A 9,002-nucleotide genomic window follows, 5' to 3' on the forward strand; every position below is an offset into this window, starting at 1 on the left:
CTCTCTCTCTCTCTCTGTCTCTCTCGTCTCTGCAGTAATGTAATGAATTGGCTACATCTCTCCTTCTAATGGAGGTTATGAGATATTTTTTCATCCGTGTTTGCATATCCACTGGTGTTGTCAATAAATGGGTCTTGCTTATGTAACCATATTATTGTAATATCCCTGATATATCTAGAGAACACAATCTCCCAAAAAACTTTCTGGACTCTCTTCTTACAGTTTTTCCTAATATTTTGTGCAGTTACTTGAGCCTTAGAGGTGATAGTTTTCTTATAGATTTATCAACTGGAGTAAGTCAACACATGGTGAATTTTAACAGTTGAAGTTCTGTAATAATGTCCAACTGAAAAAAACCTGAAACATATTTGAGCAGAGATGAGAGCTACATTTAAATGTAGATAAGCACTTGGAATGCAGCTAGAAATTGTGCTGTTTTAGGAGAGGGGCAGCAGCATGTTCAGCCCTCATTTCAATGACTTCACTATGCACAGGTGGTTTCCTCTGCTTATATGTCCGTTGATGTTTACTGATAAGATTTAAGAACCAATAATACACCTGTGTGATAAATTTTTCCATAATGATCATTGTTAAAAGTAATGAGCATTACAGGTGAGAATACTGATATTTAAGCAAATTCAACATCAATAGCCAATAATGATTTTGTAGTCTCATGGAATTTTCTATCAAACAACAGAAACAGCTTCCAATGCCTGGTACTAAGGTTGATTTTAAATAGCCTGTGCCTTGTAGGGAAATGTTGCTGTATTAAAAATGCATGCATACACTTACATGTAAATGTAATTAAATGTATAGTAATGAGAATTGCTGTGACTTCTCAAACATTCTCATTGTTATTTATCATTTTTTCTTCCTTGTTCGGTATTTAAAAATAAATGAATAAATATGTTAGTAATCCATATGGTTCAGAACTATGTAAGATAAAGTTCACAGAATGATAGTAGACTTAAAGCTTGATTGATTGATTAGAATTTCTTTCTGTTTTTAAATGCTTAATTGATTTTTATTGGTTATTTTCTTTATTTACATTTCATATGTTATCCCCTTTCCCAGTTTCCCACCCTCCCAGAAACAACTTATCACATCATCCCTCCCCCTGCTTATATGAGTGTGTTCCTCCACAAAGCCACCTACTCCCACCACCTCGCCCCCAGTTTTCCTTCACTAGGGCATATATTGAGCCTTCATAGGACAAAGGGCCTCTCCTTCCACTAATACATGTCGTATTGACAGTGTCCTTAGTCTTACAGAAGCTTTGCAATCTTATGAGGTCCCATTTGTCGATTCTTGATCTTACAGCACAAACCATTCATGTTCGGGTCAGGAATTTTTCCCCTGTGCCCATATGTTCCTGGCTCTTCCCCACTTTCTCCTCTAAAGTTTCAGTGTCTCTTGTTTTATGTGGACATCCTTGATCCACTTAGGCTTGAGCTTTGTACAAGGAGATAAGAATGGGTTGATTCACATTCTTCTACATGCTAACAACCAGTAGAGCCAGCAACATTTGTTGAAAATGCTGTCTTTTGTCCATTTGCTGGTTTTAGCTCTTTTGTCAAAGATCAAGTCACCATATGTGTGTAGGTTCATTTCTGGGTCTTCAATTCTATTCCATTGATCAACCTGACTGTCGCTGTACCAGTACCATGCAGTTTTATCACAATTTCTCTGTAGTACAACTTGAAGTCATTGTTGGTGATTGCACCAGAAGTTCTTTTATTGTTGAGAATAGTTTTTGCTGTCTTGGGATTTTTGTTATTCCAGATGAATTTGGAAATTGCTCTTTCTAACTCTGTGAAAAATTGAGTTGTAATTTTGATGGGGATGGCATCGAATCTGTAGATTGCTTTTGGCAAGGTGGACATTTTTTACCATATTGATCCTGCCAATCCATGAGTATGAGAGATCTTTCCATCTTCTGAGATCTTCAGATATTTGATGTACTTATCATACATGTTTTTCACTTCCTTAGTTAGAGTCACACCAAGGTATTTTATATTATTTGTGACTATGGTGAAGGGTGTTGTTTCCCTAATTTCTTTCTCAGCCTGTTTATCCTTTGTGTAGAGAAAGGCCACTGATTTGTTTGAGTTAATTTTATTTCCAGCTACTGCACTGAACTTATTTATCAGGTTTAGTAGTTCTCTGGTGGAATTTTAGGGTCACTTATATATGCTATCATATCATCTGCAAATAGTGATATTTTGACTTCTTCCTTTCCAATTTGTGTCCCCTTGACCTCCTTTTCTTGTCTAATTGCTCTGGCTAGGACTTCAAGTACTATATTTAATAGGTAGAGAGAAAGTGGGCAGCCTTGTCTAGCCTCAGTATGGGCCTTGAATTCCTGAACTTTCCAAGACTTTTATCATGAAGGGGTGTTGGATTTTGTCAAATGTTTTCTCAGCATCTAATGAAATGATCATGTGGTTTTTATCTTGAGTTTATTTATATAGTGGATTACATTGATGGATTTCCACATATTAAACCATCTCTGTCTTGCTAAGATTATATGCTCCAGTACAGGAGAATTCCAGGGTTCAGAAGCAGGAGTGGTGGGTTGGGGAGCTGGGCGGGGGGCTGGGGGGAGAGTATAGGGGACTTTCAGAGAGGAAACTAGGAAAGGGGATTGCATTTGAAATGTAAATGAAGAGAATATCTAATAAAAATTGAATTAAATATTTAAGAAAATTACTCTTTCAAAACATATACAAAACTTGTGTGGGAATTTTGATGGGGATTGCATTGACTCTGTAGATTGCTATTTGGAAGATTGCCATTTTTCACTATGCTAGTTTTATCTATCCAGGAGCATGGGAGATCTTTCCATCTTCTGATATCTCCTTCAATTTCTTTCTTCAGAGTGTTAAAGTTCCTCTAATACAAATATTTCTATTGCTTGTTTAGAGTTACACCAATATATTTTATACTATTGGTAATTATTATAAATGCTGTTGTTCCTTTGTTTTTTTTTTTTCTCAGTCCATTTTTCATCAGTAGAAAAAAGGTCTTCTCAGGAGACAGGCTGTCGAGAGGCTCTGCCAGTTCCTGACAAATAGAGAGGTGGATGCTTTCAGCCAACCATTGGGCTGAGCATAGTTTCCCCAATGGCAGAGCTAGAGAAAGTACCCTAGGAGCTAAAGGGGTTTGTAGCCTCTTAGAAGGAATAACAATATGAACTAACCAGTACCCACAGAGCGCCGAAGGACTAAACCACCAACCAAGGAGTACACATAGAGGGACCCATAACTCCAGCCACATATGCAGCAGAGGATGGCATTGTCAGACATCAATGGGAGGAGAGGCCCTTGGTCCCATGAAGGCTTGATGCACCAGTATAGGGAAATGCCTGAACAGAGAAGCAGCAGGAGAATGGCAATGGGATAGGGAATATTCAGAGGGGAAACAAGGAAAAGGGATCACATTTGAAATGTAAATAAAGAAAATATCTAATACATTTTTTAAAAAGTTCTGATTTATTTGAGTTAATTTTGTATCCAGCCACTTTGCTTAACATATTTATCAGCTGTGGGTGTTCTCTTGTACAACTTTGGGATCACTTATGTATATTATATTATCACAGCATCTGTGATAATTTGACTTCTTCCTTTCCAATTTATCCACTTGATCTTTAGTTGTCCTATTTCTCTAGCTAGAACTTCAAGTATAATGAGAGCCTGGTCAACCTTGTCTTATCCCTGATTTTCATGGAAATGCTTTAAGTTTCTTTTTTTTGTTGTTGTTGTTTTTTTTTTGTTTGCTTGTTTGTTTGTTTGTTTGTTTGTTTTTTCGAGACAGGGTTTCTCTGTGTAGCCCTGGCTATCCTGGCACTCACTTTGTAGACCAGGCTGGCCTCGAACTCAGAAATCCGCCTGCCTCTTGCTTTAAGTTTCTTGCTATTTAGTTTTTTATTGGTTATTGGCATGCTTTATGTTGCTTTGATTATGTGCTGTACTCCTGATTTCTCTAATCCCTTTAACATCAAAGGGTTTTGGATATTATCAAAGTATTTTTCTGCATCTAATGAGATAATCATTTGATTTTTTCCAGTCAGTTTATTTATATGGTGAATACATAGATAGATGTTCATATATTGAACTATCCCTCCATGCCTGGGTTAAAGAATACTTGATCTTGATGGACGATGTCTTTGATAAGTCCCAGGACTCAGCTTGACAGTATTTTGTAGAGTAGTTTTGTATAAATGTTCAAAAGAGAAATTGGTCTGAGATTCTCTTTCTTTGGTGAGTTTCTGTGTGGTTTAAATATCAGCATGACTGTGGCCTCAGAATGAGTTTGGCTGTGTTACTTCTGTTTTTATTTTGTGGAATAGTTTGTGGGGTACTGGTATTAGCTCTTCTTTGAAAGTCTAGTAGAATTCTGTTTTAAAGCCATCATCTCCTGTATGAGTTTTAGTGGGGAGACTTTTAATGACTACATCTCTTTCCTTGGAGACTATTGGTCTGGGTAAATTTTTTACCTGATCCTCATTTAAGTGGTATCTGCATAGACAAATCATATGTTTTTAAGAGAATTTTAAAGTTTGTAGAGTACAGGCTTTTATTTTTCTTTTATTTTTTAAAGGAAAAATGCCCTTTTTTTTAACTTAAACTTCTTACCCCTTGAGTATTAACATCAATACATCTTATAGTATATGTGAAATATGACAACATGTGTGTTATGCAAATTTTACTACGTTAAAGAGCAAGTCAAACAGCAAAGGACCTAACAATTTTGGAAATGCTACTCAATCCTCTCTTTTTCTGCTTTATTGATCTGGGCAAAGTATAAATGCCTGGAAACAAAGAATAGAATATGCAGTATTTCACCAAAGATAACAATTAACTTCCCCCACCATGAATAAAGTAGTCCACGCAGCCTAAGCTAATGCCACAGAAAGGAGAGGCTCCTACAGTAACAGCAGTCCTCTGGTCTGTCTCACATCATTATTGTAAAGGTTTTCTCCACTGAGGTCTGGCCCAACCTTCTCCCTGTTCATCCATCTTTCTTCGAAGATACAAGTCCTGTTCCAAGATCTCTATGCTGACGTAATACTCTATTGGCGCTTAATGTATTCTTTAAGCAGTGTTTCTTCCATAGGATACACATGCACACCTGTGCCATCATCATAGTAAAACATCATGCTGGCATTAATCTCCGTAGGCAATGGCTGCTCAGTTCTTTCCCCTAGCTCTCAATAACCATATGAATAATCAGAGTTCAATCTAGGGTTTCCTCGACTTCGGCCTCTTCCCCTGTCTCTAGTGGAACTTCGGATGGTACCATCCTCACTTCTCACACTGGATACTTCATCTTAATCATCTATCTCTCTTTTCTTTATCCCATCTCCAGCTTCATATTTCACTATTTCTATTACTGTGCGCTGGTTTATTTGCTTCAGGTTGACATCTAGAGCTGTTCCGGGACCCAGGTCTTTCCTGGCTGTCTGGTCTCACATCATCTAAGTTGGAGTGGCATCCATTTGTGCTTATTAGCTCTCTTCCGTTGGCTGCTTGAATGAGCCTAATCCTGGCTGACGTTCTCTATAGAACCATCTAGTTTTACTTCCCGGGTTCTCACTGCTCTCACTGTTGCTTCTTTTTCCAATCTTGTCTTCTTTTGTGGCTTTTTACTTCCTTGGTTGATAACACTCTGAGACCCTGTGCTAACCAATTCACCTGGTGTTTGCCAGTTTGCCATATCACTGAAATCACTAGCCTTGTTGGATTTTTTTTTTGTCTTGAGTTTTCCTGCTTTTATAATTTGGGGGGGAACTGAGCTCGGCCTCATGGTAGTCTTGAGCGGGCGGCAGCACGCCGATGCCCATGAAGAACTGGTACTCAGCAGCTTCTTGGCTCAGGGATTCCCCTTTGGCAGCAGCGGCGGTGGCAGCAGCTCTTCCTCGGGACAGCAGCCCCTGAGTCCTCTAGGGTATCCTCCAGTGGGTCCCGCAGTGCTGGCGAGGACAGGCTTTTAAAGTAAGACCTAATGATTCTTTTAATTTCCTGAGTGTCATTTATTATGTATCACTTTTCATTTCTCATTTTGTTTATATGAATACTGTCTCTCTCTGTCTCTCGGTTAGTTTGTCTATCTTGATTTTCTCAAAGAATCAGCTATGGGTTTCCTAGATTCTTTGTATTCTTTTCTTTGTTTTTAACTGATTGATTTCAGCAATGATTTTGATTATTTCCTGCCTTCTACTCCCTTTGGTGTGCTTACTTTTTATTTTTCCTAGACCTTCAGGTGTGATATTAAGTTGCTTGTATGAGAACTTTGTAATTTTCTTATGGAGGCAATTAGTGCCGTGCAATTTTCTTTTATCGCTGTTTTCATTGTGCCCTATCCACATCGGTATGCAGTGCCTTCATTTTCATTGCATTTTAGAAAGTTTTTAATTTCTTTCCTGATCTAGAGATCAATGGATACGGAGTTGTTCAATTCCATAAGTGTGTAGGTTTTCCAGTGTTTGTATTGACGGCCAGCTTTAATCTGTGTTGTTAGAATAAAATATGTCATTATTTCAATGTTCTTGTCTCTGTTGAAACTTTGTTTTTAATCGACTATATGGTCTATTATGGAGAAGGATTCGCAGGATGCTAAAAAAAGATGTATATAATTTTCTGGTTTTGGTGAAATATTGTAAGATTTTCTGCCAGGACCATTTGATTCATAGTGTCTCATAGTTTTATTATTTCTCTGCTTAGTTTCTGTCTGGATGTCCTATGAATTAGTGAGAGTGGTGTATTGAAGTCTCCCACTGTTAATGTATGGGTTTCAATGTGATATTTAAAATTACGTAGTGTTCCTTAACAAATGTGTGTGGTCGTTTGTAGGGGTCATATATGTTAGAATTGAGACATCAGCTTGGCAGATTTATTTTTCTTATTTGAGTATGAAGTGTTCTTACCTCTCTCTTGGTTAACTTATATTGAAAATCTATTTTATTAGGTATTAGGATGGCTATTCCAGCTTGATTCTTGGGTCCGTTTGCTTGTCAATTTTCTCACCCTTTCAAGGCGAGGTAATGTTTATTATTAATGCTGATAATGTATTCTTGTTTTCAACAAAATGATGGATCCTGTTTTCAAAACCATTCTCTGATCCAGTGTCTTTTTATTGGGGAACTTCATCCTTTGATGTTGAGATATAATAATGGTTTTGATTGTTATTTACTGTTACTTTGATGTTACGTGTGTGTGTGTGTGTGTGTGTGTGTGTGTGTGTGTGTATGTGTGTTTTACTTGCTTATTCTGAAATGGAATTACATATTTCGTCTCTTTCTTTTCATGTAGTTATCCTTCTAGTGTTGTAGCTTCAATTCTACTTTTTTCTGTAGGACTGGACTTGTGGATAAATATTGTTTGATATTGAATTTGTCTTGGATTATCTTGTTTTCTCCATCTATGGTGAGTGAGAGTTTTGCTGAATATAGTATTCTTGGTTTTCCATTGTGGTTTTATAGAGGTAGCAAGATATTAATCAAGAGACTTGTAGCTTTTACAGTCTCTGTTGAGATGTTGTATGCTACCAGTTTATTTTCCATTGCTGCTTTCAATATCTTTTCTCACTTCTATAGAATTTCTGTTTTGATTATTATGTGCCAGGAGGATTTTCTTGTTATATTCTGTCTAATTTGGTAATCTATAGCTTCTTGTATGTTTATAAGCATCTCTTTCTTTATGTTGGTGAAGTTTTCCTCTATGATTTCATTGAGAATATTTTCTGGGCCATGGAGCTGGAACTCTTTACCATATTCTGTTCTTATTCTTATTTTATCGCTTTTCAAAGTATACCAGATTTCCTGGATGTTTGGTGTTAGGAATTTTTTAGCTTTTTTTTTTAATTAGATATTTTCTTTATGTACATTTCAAATGCTATCCTGAAAGTTCCCTATACCCTCCCTCTGCCCTGCTCCCCTACCCACCCACTCCTGCTTCTTGGACCTGGCATTCCCCTGTACTGGGGCATATAAAGTTTGCAATACCAAGGGACCTTTCTTCCCAGTGATGGCCAACTAGGCCATCTTCCCCTACATATGCAGCTAGAGATATGAGCTCTGGGGGTACTGGTTAGTTCATATTGCTGTTCCACTTATAAGGTTGCAGACCCCTTCAGCTCCTTGGGTATTTTCTCTAGTTTCTCCAATGGGGGTCCTGTGTTCCATCTTATAGATGACTGTGAGCATCCACTTCTGTATTTGCTGGGCATTGGCATAGCCTCATACGAGACAGCTATAACAGGGTCCTTTCAGCGAAATCTTTCTGGCATATGCAATAGTGTCCGGGATTGGTGGCTGATTATGGGATGGATCCCCAGGTGGGGTAGTCTCTGGATAGTTCATCCTTTCGTCTTAGCTCCAAACTTTGTCTCTGTAACTCCTTTCATGGTTATTTTGTTCCCTATTCTAAGGAGGAATGAAGTATCCAACCATTGGTCTTCCTTCTTCTTGATTTTGTTGTTTTTCATGTTGGATCTTGGGTGTTCTATGTTTCTGGGCTAATATCCACTTATCAGTGAGTGCATATCTAATGACTTCTTTTGTTACTGGGTTTCCTCACTAAGGATGATATCTTTGAGATACATCCATTTGTCCAAGAATATCATAAATACATTCTTTTTAATAGGTGAGTAGTCCACATTTTCTGTATCCACTCCTCTGTTCAGGCACTTCTGGGTTCTTTCCATCTTCTGGCTCTTATAATTAAGGCTGCTATGAACATAGTGGTGCATGTGTTCTTATTACCAGTTGGAACTTCTTCTGGGTATATGCCCAGGAGAGGTATTGCTGGATCTTCCGGTAGTATTATGTCTAATTTTCTGAGGAACTTCCAGACTGCCTTCCAGAGTGGTTGTAACAGCTTGCAATCCCACCAGCAGTGGAGGAGTGTTCCTCTTTTTCCACATCCTCACCAGCATCTACTGTCACCTGAATTATTGATCTTACCCATTCTGACTGGTGTGAGGAGGAATCTCAGCGATGTTTT

The 9,002-nt window shown here is 37.9% G+C and overlaps 1 pseudogene; it reads right to left on the minus strand.

Annotated features, from left to right (window-relative positions):
• Positions 1-4,961: 4,961 nt before the first annotated feature.
• LOC147002695 (la-related protein 1B pseudogene) lies at positions 4,962-6,367 on the minus strand (annotated as a pseudogene).
• Between the last annotated feature and the right edge of the window lie 2,635 nt (positions 6,368-9,002).

Source organism: Mus caroli, unplaced genomic scaffold, assembly GCF_978045245.1.
Source record: "Mus caroli unplaced genomic scaffold, Mus_caroli_1 scaffold_9, whole genome shotgun sequence".
In the NCBI taxonomy this organism is placed as follows: Eukaryota; Metazoa; Chordata; class Mammalia; order Rodentia; family Muridae; genus Mus; species Mus caroli.